Below are 19,888 nucleotides of genomic sequence, written 5' to 3' on the forward strand. Positions count from 1 at the left end.
CTTCACCGACCCCACACCCTTAATGCCGACGCCACCATTGGGCTCGCGGAGTATCTGGCCGGCAAGAATGGAAGCGATGCCAACAGTGCCCTCAAACCTGTTCCCATAAGTGATGCTGCCTCCAGCTGCCCAGGCCAACCTCTCCTCCACAGCCCATTTCTTCACCATCACACTATTCACCATCCAATAGTAATTTATAAAATTTGGAAATGCTAACCTCCCCGCACCTTCCCTTCACTCCAAAAACTCTCACCTCACTGGTGAGGTCTTCCTTGCCCACATAAACCCTGAAATTACCCTATTAACCTTCCTAAAAAAGGACTTGTGGACAAAGATACAGTGGTTCTGGAATGCGAACAGAAACCTGGTCAGCACCAGGTTTTATTTCTTTTTTTGTTTTTTAATAAATGTAGAGTACCTAATTATTTTGTTTTCCCAATGAAGGGGCAATTTATGGTGGCCAATCCACCTAACCTGCACATCTTTGGGTTGTGGGGGTGAAACCCACGCAGACACGGGGAGAATTTGCAAACTCCACATGGACAGTGATCCAGGGCCGGGATTCGAACCCGGATCCTCAGCTCCGCAGTCCCAGTGCTATCCACTGCGCCACATGCCGCCCAAGCACCGTCATTTTAACTGTCTGCACACCCCCAACCTGTGACAGCGGCAACATATCCTACCTCTCAAAATCCGCCTTCATGTTCAATTTATATCTCGAAAACCAGCCAAATACCCTCCATAATCCCTCCAATGCTGCCCACCGGGTCCGAGGTATATAACAAAAAATCATCCGCAAATGGGGAAACCCTGTGCTTGGTCACCCCCCTCCCCCTTCGCCCCACCACCCCGCTCAATCCCTTTCCAGTCTCTGGATGCCTTAAATGCCGTTACCGACGGCTCTATTGCCAAAGCGGAAAGCTACAGGGAGTGCCTTCCCTGTGGACACTAATCTGAACTCCATCTGGAGCTCCGTCTGTCCTTTAATAGCCTACCACCAGGATCTCGTCTACCAGCCTTGCTCTCTCCTCCCACATCACTCTCTCCTTATGCACCCAATCAAAATAAATTCCCCCCTGACTACTGCCTTGAGTGCCCCCCCACAGCGTGGCTGCTGTGACCTCCCCGGTGTCGTTCAACTCCACATCACCCTGAAAAGCAACCCGCACCCACTCGCACAACCCGTCATCCGCCAACAGCCCCACATCTAACCCCCACTGCCGCCGTTGGGCCTCCCCGTGAACCACCTGCAAATCCACCCAATGCAGCGCGTGGTCAGAAACCACAATCGCCGAATATTTTGAGTCAGCCACCCCCGCCAGCAGCGCCTTGTCCACCGCAAAAAAAACGATCCGGGAGTACACCAAATGCACATAGGAAAAGTATGAAAACTCCTTCAGCCCCCAGCCCGCATCACTAGCCCTCCATCCCATCCTCAGATGTCCACCGCCATCTCTCCCCAACTACACCACACCATCCACACCCACGTCATCAACCCACCCCTCCACCCCACCAATCTAAACCCCCCCCCCCCCCCCCGCCACCGACGCCTTCCTCCTGGCAACTCCCCACTTTTCTCCCATTAACTAGCCAACCCAGCTTTCATGGTGCCCCCCCCCTGCCCAAAGCCTCTGATTTCCCCTCATCCCTCCAGTCCATCCCTGCCCAATCCTCCCAACCACAAAGACAATCAAAAGGCACACTCACCATTACCGCTCCTCCGTCGAAACCCACATGCCCACCCCATGTGCTTTACAATGAACACCAAACTCCTCACCAAAGTTCAGTGTCCTCACACTCTTCCCAGTCCATGGTCCCTCATAAAGTCAATCGCCTCCTCTGGCGAGTCAAAATAAAATTCCTGCTTTTGTGTTGTCACCCACAAGCGGGCAGGGTACACAACCCCAAATTTCACCCCCTTTTTAAAGTGGGCCACCTTTATCAGGTTGCACCCGGCCCTTTGCTTCGCAAGCTCCGCACCCAGATCCTGCTAAATCCACAGCTCGCTCCCCTGCCAGGTACATTTCTTGGTCTGCTTTGCCCACTTAAAAATGTTTCCTTGTCTAAAATTCAATGCAGCCTCACCATCGTTGCCTTCTATAGTTCCCCCACATTCTGCCTCCTCCTCAGCGCCCAATCCACTTCGAGGGGACGGCCGAAGGCCCCCTCCCCCATCAGCCTCTCCAGCATGCTCACCAGATACTTGCCGACCTTCGCACCCTCAATGCCTTCAGGCACCGTGACAATCCTTAAATCCCGCCTCCCGGAGTGGTTCTCAAGGTCGGTCAATTTCTCTCTTCGCCTCTTCTAGCTATCCAGCACCATCCGGCGGCACAGTGGTCAGCTGCCTCACAGCTCCAGGTTCAATTCCAGCCTTGGGTGACTGTCTGTGTGGAGTTTCCCCGTGTCTCTGTGGGTTTCCTCTGGGTGCTCCGGTTTCCTCCCACAGTCCAAGTATGTGTAGGTTAAATGGATTGGCCATGCTAAATTGCCCCTGAGTGTCCAAAAAAAGGTTAGGTGGGGTTACTGGGTTATGGGATAGGGTGGAGACGTGGGCTTAACTAGGATGCTCTTTCCAAGGGCAGGTACAGACTCGATGGACCGAATGGCCTCCTTCTGCACTGTAAATTCTATGATTATCTATGATCCCAGCTCCGTCTCCAGCAAGGCCAGCTGTTCCTCATGCTCCCCATCGACTCCTCCCCCAGCCAGACCCTGAGGCTCCTGACTCTGCTCCACTTGCTCAATTGCTGCCCTGAGCAGCTCCACCACTTTGGCAAATCCGCCCCCTTCCTCTGCTGTTGGAATTTGTTATTCAAAAGCTCAACCAGCTACTCCGTCAACCACTGGGCGAGCACCACAAAAACTTTCCTGCTCCAGCTGCTCTCTCTTTCTCTTGGCACGTCTCATCTGCTGATCCATACACTGACCTCACCAGAGGAGTATTACCTTCTCTGGGCACTCATACACCCTTTGCCCTCAAATACTGCACCATTCGGGTGGCGAAGGAACAAAAAAAGCCACCTTTAGTGGGAGCCACCAAATGTGCAACCACTCTCTCCATGACCTCCATCAGAAGTCTGTCCTTTATCTTCTTAACGGGGGGTGGGGGGCATGTTTACTCACTTGGTTACAAAGAACAAAGAAAATTACAGCACAGGAACAGGCCCTTCGGCCCTCCCAGCCTGCGCCGATCCAGATCCTTTATCTAAACCTGTTGCCTATTTTCCAAGGTCTACTTCTCTCTGTTCCCCACCCGTTCATATATCTGTCCAGATGCATCTTAAATGATGCTATCGTACCCGCCTCTACCACCTCCGCTGGCAAAGCATTCCAGGCACCCATCACCCTCTGCGTAAAAAACTTTCCACGCACAGCTCCCTTAAACTTTTCCCCTCTCACCTTGAAATCATGACCCCTTGTAATTGACACCCCCACTCTTGGAAAAAGCTTGTTGCTATCCACCCTGTCCATACCTCTCATAATTTTGTAGACCTGAATCAGGTCTCCCCTCAACCTCCGTCTTTCCAATGAAAACAATCCTAATCTACTCAACCTTTCTTCATAGCTAGCACCCTCCATACCAGGCAACATCCTGGTGAACCTCCTCTGCACCCTCTCTAAAGCATCCACATCCTTCTGGTAATGTGGCGACCAGAACTGCACGCAGTATTCCAAATGTGGCCTAACCAAAGTCCTATACAACTGAAACATGACCTGCCGACTCTTGTACTCAATACCCCGTCCGATGAAGGCAAGCATGCTGTATGCCTTCTTGACGACTCTTATCGACCTGCATTGCCACCTTCAGGGTACAATGGACCTGAACTCCCAGATCTCTCTGTACATCAATTTTCCCCAGGGCTCTTCCATTGACCATATAGTCTGCTCTTGAGTTAGATCTTCCAAAATGCATCACCTCGCATTTGCTTGGACAGCTGATTCATGATGCAGAACAAGGCCAGCAGCGCAGGCCAAATTCCCATACCAACTGAGGTTATTGAAGGCCCGCCTTCTCAACCTTGCCCCTCGCCTGAGGTGTGGTGATCTTCAGGTTAACTCACCACCAGAAAGCCCCCCCCCACCCCTCAAAGAGGAATGTAGTCCACAACAGACTGGAGTGTCAAAGGGGAAAGTAGCCTTTGGTCATCTGGAACGATGGCAATTTGACCTTACCTATCTTCTTGAAGGTGGTAAAAAATGATTCCACATCAGTATCTTAATAATAATAATAATCGCTTATTATAACAAGTAGGCCCTTCAAATTTGGAAAGGATTCCCACTTACTCGAGTGCCTCAGAGTGATTTAAAACAAAAAAATTATATAAATTTGGAGTACCTAATTATTTTTTCCAATTCGGGGGCAATTTAACAGGGCCAATCCACCTGCCCTGCACATCTTTTTGTGTTTTGGGGACGGGATCCACACAGACACAGGGAGAATGAGCAAACTCCACACAGACAGTGACCCGGGGCCGAGATTGAAACTGAGTCCTCAGCGCCATGAGGCAGGGTCACCATGCTGCCCAGGGCCTCAGAGAGTGATGCTAAGTTAGGTCGTTAATAATAATAATAATCTTTATTGTCACAAGTAAGCTAACATTAACACTGCAATGAATAGACTGTGAAAAGCCCCTAGTCGCTACATTCCGGCGCCTGTTCGGGTACACTGAGGGAGAATTGAGAATGTCCAATTCACCTAACAGCATGTCTTTCGGGACTTGTGGGAGGAAACCGGAGCAACTGGAGGAAATCCATGCACACACGGGGAGAACGTGCAGACTCCGCACAGACAGTGACACAAGCCGAAAAATTGACCCTGGGACCCTGGAGCTGTGAAGCAACAGTGCAAAGCACTGTGCTACCGTGCCGCCCACCACAAGGGGTGTTACTGGGTCGAGGGATATTTTCTCTTGCCGCTTCCAATTGTCTGGCTTCCCTCTCCCTTTGAGCTGCTCGCTCCGTTTCCAATTTCTGGAGCTGGAATTCCCTTTCTATTTTCTGTTCCTTTGCTTTCTCTCTCTTTCCCTTTCTCTCTCTTTCCCTCTCCTGAAATTTGAGCTGCAATTTAAGCTTTCCCAGCTCGAAGTTGGCTAGGGGAGGAGATCTGGAGGCATGATTGTGTCCTTCATGTGACTGCTGTACTCATAATGTCACATCCAGATGTTGTACCATTGCCAGGAATAGTTCACTTCTTTCGGTTTGGCTGGGCAATTGAACTGTATCTCCCTAGTGTTGCTTGTTCTGGGTGAGTGTGCTGAACACTCAATTTGGCTCTGTTTCTTCACTTAGCTCTGGAGTCGCCAGGTATCGTTAAGATACCGCCACAAGTTCAAGGTGAAGTTCAAAGCAATAAAACCATACACCAATTAGTAAGTTCAAACAACTGAGTTTATTATAATACAATTATAATAATTACCCATGCACACGCTAAAAGGATTAAACTATTCCTACCGCTAAATAAACTAATACTTATCTCGAAGGAACTGCCGGGTCAGGGAACAAGGCCTCTTGCTCTGCTCTGGTCTGCAGACTTCAGGTTGGTATAATTTAAAAGGGGTCAGGAGTGTCTATCTCTGGTAGCGATCGTTGTGAGACACTTACTTGCTGGCGGCTGCTGTCCCAAACCTCTCCTCTCTCTCGTTCAAGGTCTTCTTGGCAAAAGCTGGTCGAGGTTCTGGTCCACAGGGGAGGGCTGGTCAAGGAGAGAGGAGGGTTGGACAAGAAGAATGAACCATGTGTGGGACCTGTCTTTTATAGGTCCCAGGGATCCGCGCCCCTTTGGGCGGACTCCCTTACCTGCTCGGAATTGATTGGGTCTCTTTCCAATCGATATGTTTGAATCCCCCCAGCACTGAGGCTGTTCCTTAGCTACTGGGCGGGCTTTCAGGCTCTTTGTTTTCGAACCCCGCTGGTGCCGGGGGTCTGCTATTCTTTACAATGTTGCAGTTACTTCCCCATTTGTGTCCATTGTCTCTGGAATCGTTCCATTAATATGCTAACTATCCCGGAGATTGCCTCATTAGTATGCGGAATATTCGTTTCGGCGCTGTCTGCTCTCTTAGTAGACAGAATCCACACCTGCTTGGTGCAGCCTGCTGGTGCTGCAGACATTGTCCATTTTAACCTGTATGCTTTGCGTTCCTCCATTTTGTATTCAGGGAATGGCCAACTCTGGTGGCTACACTAGCTACACCTTTTAATTGATCAGTGCTAAAGATCTACAACTGTCCTCACTTAAATTCTCATTGTTGTCATTATCTCAATATTAGGACAAGATATGTCATCACAAGTTACTTGTCTTAAAATTACTTCCAGTGACTGAATTTTTCCAGTTTTGTCTTCCAATTCACACAGTTATTACGATCCCAGACCAGACCTCAACAGTGATTAGGACGGGCCAGCACGGTGGCACAGTGGTTAGCATTGCTGCCTCACGGCGGCAAGGTCCCAGGTTTAATCCCGGCTCTGGGTCACTGTCCATGTGGAGTTTGCACATTCTCCCCATGTTTGCGTGGGTTTCGCCCCACAAGCCAAAGATGTGCAGGGTAGGTGGATTGGTCACACTAAATTGCCCCTTGATTGGAAAAAATGAATTGGATACTCTAAATTTATTTTAAAAAACAGTGGCTAGGACACTGGACTGAAACCCCAATGTTTTAGTTTATTTTAAGACTGTGCAAAAGGAATGATTCGCTCCAGGAGTGATTGCATGAACAAAAAGGATTCTCAAAACAAAACTTTAAAGAGGCAACAGCAAACATTCCAAGAGCGCATTGGTTCACTGTAACAATTGTTCATTCCTTTCAGACGTAAAAATAAACCGGAAAGGTGGCCAAACCATGGCTTACAAAGGAAATTAGAGATAGTATTAGGCTCAAGGAAGAGACATACGAATTGGCCAGGAAACAAAGCACATCTGAGGATTGGGAGCAGTTTAGAATTCAGCAAAGGAGAACAAAGGGATTGATTAAGAAGGAGAATACAAGAGTAAGCTTGCAGGATGATGCACTATCAATTATGACGAGACGAGAGTAGAGAGTAATCGAGGCTTTATTACACAGAGATGTGTGGCCTCCTACAGCTGCTGCCGAAATGGCTGCAGTTCGGAGAGCCCACACATTTATACTCCGCCTACTGGGCGGAGCCAGCAGGCAGGGATCTACCCCCGTACCTGTAGTACAGGGGCTTTACCGTAATACCCTCGTATGCAGTGCAGTATATACAATATAATACAACAGTGGTGACGACCACATTCACCTCCTGTTATAAATGAGTCCAGCAGGGGTGGTGGAAAACTATTTACATACAGATTGTCATTAAAATTTCAGAGGAGGTTACAAATTCAGGCGATCGGGCGCCTTGATTCGACGTTGAGAGCGCCGCAGTGTTGGTGGCGAGTCAGGCGTCGGCTCGGTCGTCGGTGACTCCGGGAGCTTGTTGACATCCTCTTCATCCCCGGATCATCCTGGAGCGGGGGCTGTGGCGGGATGCGCCGGGGGAAGGGAGGGTGGTGCCGGGGTGGGGGTGGGGGGGGTGTTTGTGGGGACCCAGCTGGCAGAGGGGGGGTGTGTGGGAACCCAGCTGGTGCCAGGTCCCTGAGGGACACTGTGTCTTGGCGACCGTCGGGGTACGCTACGGAGGCGTAATGCGGTTTCACGTGGAGTAGCTGTACCCTCTCAACCAATGAGTCCACCTTGTGTAGCCACACGTGTTTACGGAGGAGAACGGGTCCTGGAGCAGCCAGCTATGTTGGGAGTGAAACCCTGGAGGTGGACTTCCTAGGGAAGGCAAAGAGATGTTCATGGGGGGTTTCATTAGTCGCAGTGAAGGGCGTCAGGGAGGACCTCCTGCCTGTGGGAGGCTGGGAGATTTCTGGACCGTAGGGCCTGCTGGATGGCCTTCCAGACCGTCCCATTCTCCCACTCCACCTGCCCGTTTCCCCTGGGGTTGTAGCTGGTCGTCCTGTTCGAGGCAATGCCCCTGTTGAGCAGGTACTGGCGCAGCTCATCGCGCATGAATGAGGATCCCCGGTCGCTGTGGATGTACGCGGGGATACCGAACAGAGCGAAGATGGTGTTAAGGGCTTTGATGACGGTGGCAGACGTCATGTCGGGGCATGGGATGGCGAAGGGGAACCGCGAATACTCGTCGACCACATTGAGGAAATATGTGTTACGGTCGGTGGAGGGGAGGGGCCCTTTGAAGTGCACGCTGAGGCGTTCAAAGGGGCGGGAGGCCTTCACCAGGCGTGCACGGTCCGGCTGGTAGAAGTGCAGCTTGCACTCCGCACAGACCTGGCAGTCTCTGGTGATAGCCCTGACTTCCTCGACGGAGTAGGGCAGATTGCGGGCCTTTATGAAGTGATAAAAGCGGGTGACCCCTGGGTGACAGAGATTGTCGTGCAGGGTGCGGTGTCGGTCCACTTGTGCGCTGGCACATGTACCTCGGGTTAGGGCATCAGGGGGTTCGTTGAGCTTACCGGGGCGATACAAAATCTCGTAGTTGTAGGTGGAGAGTTCGATCCTCCACCTCAAGATTTTATCGTTTTTGATCTTACCCCGCTGTGTGCTGTTAAACATGAAGGAAACCGACCGTTGGTCAGTGAGGAGAGTGAATCTTCTGCCGGCCAGGTAATGCCTCCAATGTCACACAGCTTCTACGATGGCCTGGGCCTCCTTTTCGACGGAGGAGTGCTGAATTTCAGAGGCATGGATCATAGAATTTCATAGAATTTACAGTGCAGAAGGAGGCCATTCGGCCCATCGAGTCTGCACCGGCTCTTGGAAAGAGCACCCTACCCAAACCTCCACCCTATCCCCATAACCCAGTAACCCCACCCAACACTAAGGGCAATTTTGGACACTAAGGGCAATTTATCGTGGCCAATCCACCTAACCTGCAAATCTTTGGACTGTGGGAGGAAACCGGAGCACCTGGAGGAAACCCACGCAGACATGGGGAGAATGTGCAAAATCCGCACAGACAGTGACCACACCGGGAATCGAACCTGGGACCCTGGAGCTGTGAAGCAATTGTGCTAACCACTGTGCTACCGTGCTGTTCGAAGGTGCGGGAAAAGAATGCCACGGGTCTGCCTGCCTGGTTGAGGGTGGCGGCCAGAGTGACGTCTGATGCATCACTCTCGACTTGAAAGGGGAGCGTCTCATCGACCGCATGCATCGCGGCCTTGGTTATGTCGGCCTTGATACGGTTGAAGGCCTGGTGAGCCTTGGCCGTCAGTGGGAAAACGGTGGATTGAATGAGTGGGCGGGCCTTGTCCACATATTTTGGGACCCACTGGGCGTAGTACGAAAAGAAACCCAGTCATCGTTTGAGGGCCTTGGGGCAGTGGGGGAGGGGGAGTTCAATGAGGGGGCGCATGCGATCGGGGTCGGTCCCCAGAACTTTGTTCTGGACCACATAGCCGAGGATGGTTAATCAGTCCGTGCTGAAAACACACTTCTCCTTGTTAGAGGTTAGGTTAAGGAGTTTGGCGGTGTGGAGAAATTTGGAAAGGTTAGCGTCGTGGTCCTGCTGGTCATGGCCGCAGATGGTGACATTATCCAAGTACGGGAAGGTGGCCCGCAGTCCATGTCTGTCAACCATTCAGTCCATCTCCCCAGTTGGAAGACTGAGACCCGGTTAGTGACGCTGAAGGGAACCCTAAGGAAATGGTAAAGGCGGCCGTCCGCTTCGAATGCGGTGTATGGGCGGTCTGCCTTACGAATGGGGAGCGGGTGGTAGGCAGATTTCAGATCTACTATCGAGAAGACCTGGTACTGGGCAATCTGATTGACCATATCAGATATGCGTGGGAGAGGGTACACATCGAGCTGCGTGTACCGATTGATGGTCTGACTGTAGTCAACGACCATCCTGTGTTTCTCTCCGGTTTTTACCACTACCACTTGGGCTGTCCAGGGGCTGTTGGTGGCCTCAATAATACCTTCCTGTAGCAGCCGCTGGACCTCAGACCTGATGAAGGTCCTGTCCTGGGCGCTGTACCGTCTGCTCCTGGTGGCGACGGGTTTGTAATCCGGGGTGAGGTTCGCAAATAGGGAAGGTGGGTCGACTTTAAGGGTCGTGAGGCCGCAAACAGTAAGGGGTGGTAGGGGCTCACCAAATTTCAAGGTTAGGCTCTGCAGGTTGTACTGGAAGTCCAGGTCGAGTAGCAGGGCTGCGCAGAGGTTGGGTAGGACGCCGAGCCAAAAGCCGCTGAATTCTACACCCTGGATGGTGAGGATGGCACGGAATGGAAGCCGGAGGCCAGGGAGATTCTCTGGTTGGTGGGGTGGACCGTGAGGGAGCAGCGCCTTACTGTGTTGGGGTGGATAAAGCTCTCGGGAAGGCAGGAAACCTTGTGCCCATCGATTTCACCATCGTCGATGCGGTCGCGAGGTTGTGCGGTCGTGTCTGGTCAATCGTAATGGAGGCCAGGCGTGGTTGGTCAGCGGCGGTTGCAGGCGATGAGCAGCCTGATGAGGTGTCCGATGAGCAGGGCGACAAGCGGGGATCCCACGGACCACACGTGTCCTGGAGCGGGCAAGATGGCGGCGCCCACGGGCCGCACGTGTCCTGAAGCGGGCAAGATGGCTGCACCCACGGGCCGCATGTGTTGTGAGGAGAGCAATATGGTGGCGCCCACGGGCCGCATATGGTCTGCGAATAGGAAGATGGCGGCGCCCGGGGGTCGCACATGGGCGGCGCAGGGGCAATGGCGGCGACCGAGCGGGCCTGGCACACAGCAGCAAAATGTCCTTTCTTACCGCAGGCCTTGCAGAGCGTGCTCCGTGCCGGGCAGCGTTGTCGGGGGTGCTTTGACTGTCCGCAGCAGTAGCACTTGGGTCCCCTGGGGTTGTTTGGTTGCTGCACAGCGCAGGCATGGGGATGGCTGAGGGCGGTCGCTGACGGGGTGCACAGTAGGGCATTCGCTGGCAGGGTCCACGATGTCCAGGAGGGGTGGGCCGCGCGGTCGGGGGCATGTGCTTGAATATTGCGCGAGGCGACCGTGAGCGAGAATGCTAGTTTCTTGGTCACCGCGAGGTCGAGGGTCGCCCCTTCTAAGAGTCGCTGGCGGATGGAGGCCTACTCATCCGAGGCCGAGACGGCCTGACAAACGCAGTCTCTCACTAGGACTTGGGGGCATGCCAGAAATCCTCCACAGACTCACCGGGGAGTTGATGCCGCGTGACAAGGAGGTGCCTTGTGTAGATCTTGTTGGTCTGCTGAGTGTAGTTCTCCTTGAGATGCGCCATGGCCTCAACGTATGTCGGTGCGTCCCAGATGAGGGGGAAGATGTCCGAGCTCAGGCGCGTGTAGAGGATCTGGAGCTTCTGTGTCTCTGAGGGTGGTTCTGTCGCAGATCCGATGTATGCCTCGAAGCAAGCTAGCCAATGTGCGAAGGCTGACTTGCCATTGTCTGCTTGAGGGTGCAGCTGCAGGCGATCAGGCTTGATGCGGAGATCTATCGTTTTAAAATCTCTGTGTAATAAATTGATGCACTATCAATTACGATGAGACGAGAGTAGAGAGTAACAGAGATGTGTGGCCTCCTACAGCCGAGGCCGAAATGGCTGCAGTTCGGAGAGCACACACATTTATACTCTGCTTACTGGGCAGAGCCAGCAGGCTGGGATCTACCCCCCATACCTGTAGTACAGGAGCCTTACCGTAATGCCCTCGTATGCAGTGCAGTATACACAATATAATACAACAGTGGTGACTACCACACAGGGAACATAAAAACTGACTAAAATCTTCTGAAGGATGTGAAGAGAAAAGAATTAGTGAAGACAAATGTAGGTCCTTTATAATCAGAAACAACAGAATTTATAATGGGGAACAAAGAAATGGCTGACCAACTAAATGCATACCTTGGATCTGTATTCACAAAGGAAGTTACAAAAAAACGTACCAGAAATGTTGGGGAACATAGGGTTTAGTGAGAGGGAAGAACTGAAGGAAATCTGTAATAGTGGGGAAATGGTGTTAGGGAAATTGATGGAATTGAAGGCCATAAATCCCCAGGGCATGACAGCCTACATCGCAGAAACTTAAGGATGGGGTGGTATGTGGCGCAGTGGATAGCACTGGGACAGCGATGCTGAGGACCCGGGTTTGAATCCTGGCCCTGGGTCACTATCCGTGTGGAGTTTGCACATTCTCCCCATGTCTGCGTAGGTTTCACCCTCACAACTCAAAGATGTGCAGGGTAGGTGGCTTGATCACACTAAATTGCCCTTTAATTGGAAAAAATAATAATTGGATACTCTAAATAAAAAAAAAGAAATAGTGGATGAATTGGTGGTCATCTTCTAAGATTCTATGGACTCTGGAACAGTTCCTACAGATTAGAAGGTAGCTAATGTAACCCCACTATTTAAAAAGGGAGGGAGAGAGAATTCAGTGAATTATAGACCAGTCAGCCTGACATCAGTAGTGGGAAAAATCAATTCTAAAAGGTTCTTTTGCAGAGCTCTTGGGTAACAGTGGCAGGATCGGACAAAGACAGCATGGATTTATGAAAGGGAAATCATGCTTGACAAATTAACTGGGGTTCTTCATGGATGTAGCTGGTAGAGTTAGCAAGGAGGAGGCAGTGGATGTGGTTTATTTGGCTTTCAGAAGGCTTTCGACAAGGTCTCTCAGAAGAGATTAGCGTGCAAAATTAAAGTGCACGGGATTGGGGGTAGTGCATTAAGATGGATGGAAAACTGATTGGTAGATAGAAGACAAAGTGTAGGAATAAACAGGTCCTTTTCCAAGTGGCAGACAGTGACCTGCAGGGATCAGTCCGAGAACCCCAGCTATTCACAATGTTTATTAATGATTTAGATGAGGGAACTAAATGTAATATATCCAAATTTGCAGATGACACAAAGCTAGGCAGAAGGATGAGCTGTGAGGAGGATGCAGAGATGTTTCAGTTTGACTTGGACAAGTTGAGTGAATGGGCAAATGCATGGCAGATACAGTAAATGTGAGGTTATCCACTTTTGTAGCAAAAACAGGAAGGCAGATTATCATCTGAATGGCTATAGATTGAGAGAAGGGAATGTGCAACAAGACCTGGCTGTCCTTGTATACCAATCGCTGAAAGTAAGCATTCAGGTGCAGCAGGCGGTGAAGAAAGCAAATGGTATGTTGGCCTTCATAGCAAGAGGATTCAAGTACAGGAGCAGCTATGCTGGGCCTTGGTGAGACCAAACCTGGAATATCGTGGGCAGTTTTGGTCTCCTTATCTGAGGAACAATGTTCTTGCTATGGAATGAGTGCAGCGAAGGTTTACCAGACTGATTCCTGGGCCGGCAGGACTTGCGTAGGAGGAGAGATCAAGTCGGTTTGGATTATATTCGCTGGAGTTTAGAAGAATGAGAAGGGATCTCATTTAAACCTATAAAATTCAAACAGGACCAGACAGGGTAGATGCAGAAAGGATGTTCCTGATGGTGATGGAGTCTGGAATCAGGGGTCACAGTCCGAGGATATGGAGTAAACCATTTAGGACTGAGATGAGGAGAAGTTTCTTCCCCCAGAGAGTGGTCGGCCTGTGGAATTCGCTACCACAGAAAGTAGTTGAGGTCAAAACAGTGTATGTTTTCAAGGAGTTTGGTAAACCTCTTCGGAATAATGGAATCAGAGGATATGCGCAGAAAGTGGGAACAGGTTACTGAGTTAGATGATCAGGCATTATAATAGATGCCAGAGCAGGCTCAAAGGGCTGATTGGCCTCCTCTTGCTCCTACTTTCTATGTTTCCATGACACAATCTGTTGTAAAGTGGAAAGGAGTGATTAAAAAGTGGTAACAACAGGGAGAGGTTGTGAAAAATCACATCAGTAGTTTCAGGCACACATATTTCCTGTGACTGTGACCAATTTCAGGCACAGTAAAGGCACCTCCTATTCGTTACCTTCAGAATTACTGTGGGTGGGATTTACTGACCAACCCACTGTGTGCTTTTTGGCGGCAGAGGTGGCCTGCCAGCGGGATTTACCAACCTCACTGTTGTCACCTCAAGTCCATCAGCCTTTCCTCATAAGATTTTCCCTCCATACCAGGCAACATACTGGTAAATCTCCTCTGCACCCGTTCCAAAGCTTCCATGTCCTTCCTATAATGAGGCGACCAGAACTGTACGCAATACTCCAAATGCGGCCGTACCAGAGTTTTGTACAGCTGCAACATGACCTCATGGCTCCGGAACTCAATCCCTCTACCAATAAAGGCCAACACACCATAGGCCTTCTTCACAACCCTATCAACCTGGGTGGCAACTTTCAGGGATCTATGTACATGGACACCGAGATCTCTCTGCTCATCCACACTACCAAGAATTTTACCATTAGCCAAATATTCCGCATTCCTGTTATTCTTTCCAAAGTGAATCACCTCACACTTCTCCACATTAAACTCAATTTGCCACCTCTCAGCCCAGCTCTGCAGCTTATCTATGTCCCTCTGTAACCTGCAACATCCTTCCGCACTGTCTACAACTCCACCGACTTTAGTGTCGTCTGCAAATTTACTCACCCAACCTTCTGCGCCCTCCTCTAGGTCATTTATAAAAATGACAAACAGCAACGGCCCCAGAACAGATCCTTGTGGTACGCCACTCATAACTGAACTCCATTCTTAACATTTCCCATCAACCGCCACCCTCTGTCTTCTTTCAACTAGCCAATTTCTGATCCACATCTCTAAATCACCATCAATCCCCAGCCTCCGTATTTTCTGCACTAGCCGACCGTGGGGAACCTTATCAAACGCTTTACTGTCCCTAATCATATTATTCCTATCTAGATGATTATAAATCGTATCTCTTATAATCCTCTCCAAGACTTTACCCACAACAGACGTGAGGCTTTCCGGCCTATAGTTACCGGGGTTATCTCTACTCCCCTTCTTGAACAAAGGGACCACATTTGCTATCCTCCAGTCCTCTGGCACTATTCCTGTAGCCAATGATGACATAAAAATCAAAGCCAAAGGCTCAACAATCTCTTCCCTGGCTTCCCAGAGAATCCTAGGATAAATCCCATCAGGCCCCGGGGACTTATCTATTTTCACCTTGTCCAGAATTGCCAACACTTCTTCCTTACGCACCTCAATGCCATCTATTCTAATAGCCTGGGTCTCAGCATTCTCCTCCACAACATTATCTTTTTCCTGAGTGAATACTGACAAAAAGTATTCATTTAGTATCTCGCTTATCTCCTCAGCCTCCACACACAACTTCCCACCACTGTCCTTGACTGGCCCTACTCTTACCCTAGTCATTATTTTATTCCTGACATACCTATAGAAAGCTTTTGGGGTTTCCTTGATCCTACCTGCCAAAGACTTCTCATGTCCCCTCCTTGCTCGTCTTAGCTCTCTCTTTAGATCCTTCCTCGCTTCCTTGTAACTATCAAGCGCCCCAACTGAAACTTCACGCCTCATCTTCACATAGGCCTCCTTTTTCCTCTTAACAAGAGATTCCACTTCTTTGGTAAACCACGGTTCCCTCGCTCGACCCCTTCCTTCCTGCCTGACTGGTACGTACTTATCAAGAACACGCAATAGCTGTTCCTTGAACAAGCTCCACATATCCAGTGTGCCCAACCCTTGCAGTCTACTTCTCCAACCTACACATCCTAAGTCATGTCTAATGGCATCATAATTGCCCTTCCCCCAGCTATAACTCTTGCCCTGCGGGGTGTACTTATCCCTTTCCATCACTAACGTGAAGGTCACCGAATTGTGGTCACTGTCTCCAAAGTGCTCACCTACCTCCAGATCTAACACCTGGCCTGGTTCATTACCCAAAACCAAACCCAATGTGGCCTCGCCTCTTGTTGGCCTGTCAACATATTGTGTCAGGAAACCCTCCTGCACACATTGTACAAAGAACGACCCATCTAATGTACTCGAACTATATCTTTTCCAGTCAATATTTGGAAAGTTAAAGTCTCCCATAACAACTACCCTGTTATTTTCGCTCATTTCCAGAATTATCTTCGCCATCCTTTCCTCTACATCCCTAGAATTATTAGGTGGCCTATAGAAAACTCCCAACAGGGTGACCTCTCCTTTCCTGTTTCTAACCTCAGCCCATACTACCTCGGAAGAAGAGTCCCCATCTAGCATCCTTTCCGCCACCGTAATACTGTCCTTGACTAGCAGCGCCACACCTCCCCCTCTTTTGCCCCCTTCTCTGAGCTTACTAAAACACCTAAACCCCGGAACCTGCAACAACCATTCCTGTCCCTGCTCTATCCATGTCTCTGAAATGGCCACAACATCGAAGTCCCAGGTACCAACCCATGCTGCCAGTTCCCCTACCTTATTTCGTATACTCCTGGCATTGAAGTAGACACACTTCAAACCACCTACCTGAACACTGGCACCCTCCTGCGAAGTCAAATCTGTGCTCCTGACCTCTATACTCTCAATCTCCTGTACCCCAAAACTACAATCCAGGTTCCCATGCCCCTTGCTTTACTCTTACCTCTCCAGCCATTGCCAAAGCAAGTCCAGCAATGGCTTCTCTTCCTGTCTGGCACCATTATGTTTGAAAATACCAAAGCATCTATCCTTGGCTCCCTCTTCCTCTTCAAGTACTGTCCCTTGATGACATGGTCTGAAGATATTGGGTCAAGTCGTGCAGCACTCTCCTTCAGTACTGAAGTGTCAGCTTTGACTTTTGTGCTCAGATACTAGAATGGAACTTGAACTCATGACCTTCTGACTCAGAGGTAAGAGCCCACTGAAGCACAGTTGGCAAAGCCATCAATATCCTCCAGGATATTTTACTTTGATGGATTGAGTTTCCTGATATCTTGAGAATGGAAAATGAAGGGTTACATATGTATGGAGGTGAAAATTGGGGACTGAAGGAACTGGACTGTGATGTTCTCCGTGTTGGAACAGCATGCTGTTGGTTCAAATATGGTTCAAAAATGAATAACAACATTGTGAGTGATCCAACAGGATTGCTGGAACTAGAGGAACAGTGCTACTGCTGCTCAAGTCCAAAGACATAAGTTTTGGAATTCTCTTCCTAAACCTTTCCATCTTTCCAATTCTCTCCCCCAACCGAGATGCAGTTTGCACTTTGAAACCTATCTCTTTTGACAATCTATTGAGTCATTTGCCCTGGTGCCTTATGTGCCACAGACTCAAACCTGCTTTAAAATGCACCTGGGATGAGCCTTGAGATGTTTTATTACATTAAAGGTGTTATATAAATGCAAGTTGTTGCTCAGAATGGTAAAATGGGGGCCAGGGTAAACTTGGGAAAGATGGGGCAACAATCCAAATCAGAAAGTAAAGGGAAGTGTGATGGCTGAGGGCAGATTGGCTGTTTATTATTGAGACTATATCTTTTACAGTTTTCATTGTCTGCTTTAATATCAATAAAGGCTGACGAGACGTTATTGCGTCTCTGATGGAACGTCAACAACCTGAAACTTTAATTCTGTTTCTCTTTCCACACCTGTTGAAAATTTTACCGAACTATTACAGTGCAGGAGGCCATTTGGCCCATCGTGAGTGCACCAGCTCTCCGAATGAGAACTCCACTGAGCGCCGCTCGCCTGCCTTCTCCTGCAGATTATCAACAATTCCCCGATAGAACCTGCCTCCACCACATTCCCAGGCAGTGTATTCCACACGCTAACCACTCGCTGTGGATATGTGGGAGGAGGTATTCTCTCACATCGCTTTTCAACATTTTGTATTTTTATTTTGTGTGCGACAACCGCAGCATCTTGACCTCCCAACCTTGAGCGGCCAGTGTCGAATCGGGTGTACGCAGTCGGATGCGGTACCATCTTGACCTTGCGAGCGTCCTTGTCAATGTCGTCGGGCCAGGGGAAGGAGGGGCGGTCCGAGGGGATGGGCGGGGCGGAACGAGGGGATGGGCGGGGCGGAACGAGGGGATGGGCGGGGCGGAACGAGGGGATGGGCGGGGCGGAGTGCCCCTGCGTCACCGTGATGGACGCGCGAAGCAACCAATTGCCCTCCGAAGGTGGGCGGGACTTCCGGCGGTGCCCGCGGCCGCGTTGTTGCTGAGGCGAATGAACAGCCAAGAGCCGGCGTCCCATCACTGAGAGGAATGTTGTCGACAGGACGGCCGCTCGGCGAAACGATGGCGTCGAATTGAGTGGGCTTCCCCGGCCTTGTGTGGATCCTTTTCTCCCGTCTCCTCTCCGCACCCACACCCCCCCCCCTCCCCTGAGGAGCTTGTTCGGCCGAGGTGCAGTGAGTGAGGGGCGACGACGCCAAGAGGAGGAAACAACTGCCTTGTTTACCGAAATCCGTATGTAAATAATGAGAGTCCATTTTATTTCAAACCGAATCGCCAATGCCCGACATAAATAAAATAAACCTTTTTGTGAGAGGAGTTACTGTGACTACTGCCCTTGTAAATGAGAACGTTCAAACTCCGATTCCCCACCGCCGCCCCTTCACAAAATCGAATAATTTACGCATATTTTAAAGTTTTTAATGTGCAGGTTCGAGAACCGTATGTTTGATTCTTTTTTTCTCTTTGAAAGCTGCGACTTCCCTGTTGTCGAATGAATGGTTCCACCCGTGACGTCAGAAGGGATCCATTATTGGGATGCTTCAGATGACGTAATTGGTGGAGAAATATCAGGGCAGGAATGGCAACCTGATCACGCCTTGGCACTTCCAATTATTCAGTTAATGGTTCAGGTTTAAAGTGCACCAGTTTTGTCCTGACTTTGGCCGGGTGAAAGTGTGCGCGATGTGCAGTGTCAAAATTGCTCCTGCAACTCACAGCTGTGCTGCTTGGTTATGTCGCCTTTTTACTTGGGACACGTTGGATTTTGACTCGGCAACTGTTTTACGTCATATTTTTTTTTGACTGCCTGAAGGACTCTTTCCCCAGATCCATTTCAAAACGTCCATATGTGAAACAACTCTCCCCATCATTTTTATATGGCCTCTATTTTGGCTGCTTACTATTACAGAATATGATGTGGAGATAGAATATAGAACAGTACCAGCCTAAAAGGACATTTAAAAAAAACTTTAAAAAAAAAGAGTATCCTATTCTTTTTCGTCCCCAACTAAGAGGCAATTTAGTATGGACAGTGACCCAGGGCTGGGATCAAGCCCGGGTGCTTGGTGCTGTAAAGAAACAGTGCTAACCACTGCACCACTGTTACCCCTCTAAAACGAGTATATATGGACTCTTTTGACGACTACACCAGACTTCTTCCTCCCTAAATCTTGAGTTTTTAGTTTTTTTTCATTTTCATTTGTTTATACAATTTCATTTTGAAAGTTACTGTTGAATGTGGACTCTCTTTAGGTTACAATTCTCTGACAGTTAATTAGAAACTGTGTACTTTTGTGAAAATTCCATGCTCCTATTCGGAAGAACAATAGGTCTATGAAGTGTTTGGACCCCCACAGATATTTGCATGGCTCCCGTTTCAGCAACTACAGAAAGGAAGTATATTTGCAATGTGGATTTGAAGGAATGGGTTTCAAGCAGCGTGTACATAATATCACAGCTATAACTGTAAATGCTTCCTGTTTTGGAAACAATGGACTTTGGGAAGAATCCCTTAAACAGGGAGGCAGTCACTGTTCTCTGGTTTCTTCCATTTAGATTTTTTTCTACTATAAAACATGTAGGGAATACGCCTTTCTGAATCCCAATTTTATCTCTGTATGTAGCCAGTTTTCTCTGTCTGAACATTTGCTTGGATCTTTGAATTGGTGTTGATACAGTAGCATATTTAAGTTGGGCAAGGGTGGCATGTGGCACAGTGGTTAGCACTGCTGCCTATGGCACTGAGGTCCCAGGTTCGAATCCTGGCCCTGGGTCACTCCATGTGGAGTTTGCACATACTCCACGTGTTTGTGTGGGT

General features: G+C 49.5%; 1 protein-coding gene across 5 annotated transcripts in view; it reads left to right on the forward strand.

Annotated features, from left to right (window-relative positions):
* The first annotated feature begins 18,024 nt into the window (after positions 1–18,024).
* Positions 18,025–19,888, forward strand: part of LOC119951276 (TRAF-type zinc finger domain-containing protein 1-like) — a 64,078-nt gene continuing 62,214 nt past the window's right edge. For 2 of the 5 annotated variants that reach the window (XM_038774357.1, XM_038774524.1), the window contains exon 1: positions 18,027–18,303. The gene's annotated coding sequence lies outside the window, so the exon portion shown is untranslated. Of the gene's footprint in view, positions 18,308–19,888 lie in introns of all 5 variants that reach the window. The other 3 variants (XM_038774674.1, XM_038774594.1, XM_038774444.1) reach the window with 3 other exon arrangements.

The sequence above is a fragment of the Scyliorhinus canicula genome, chromosome 1 (assembly GCF_902713615.1).
Source record: "Scyliorhinus canicula chromosome 1, sScyCan1.1, whole genome shotgun sequence".
NCBI lineage: Eukaryota > Metazoa > Chordata > Chondrichthyes > Carcharhiniformes > Scyliorhinidae > Scyliorhinus > Scyliorhinus canicula.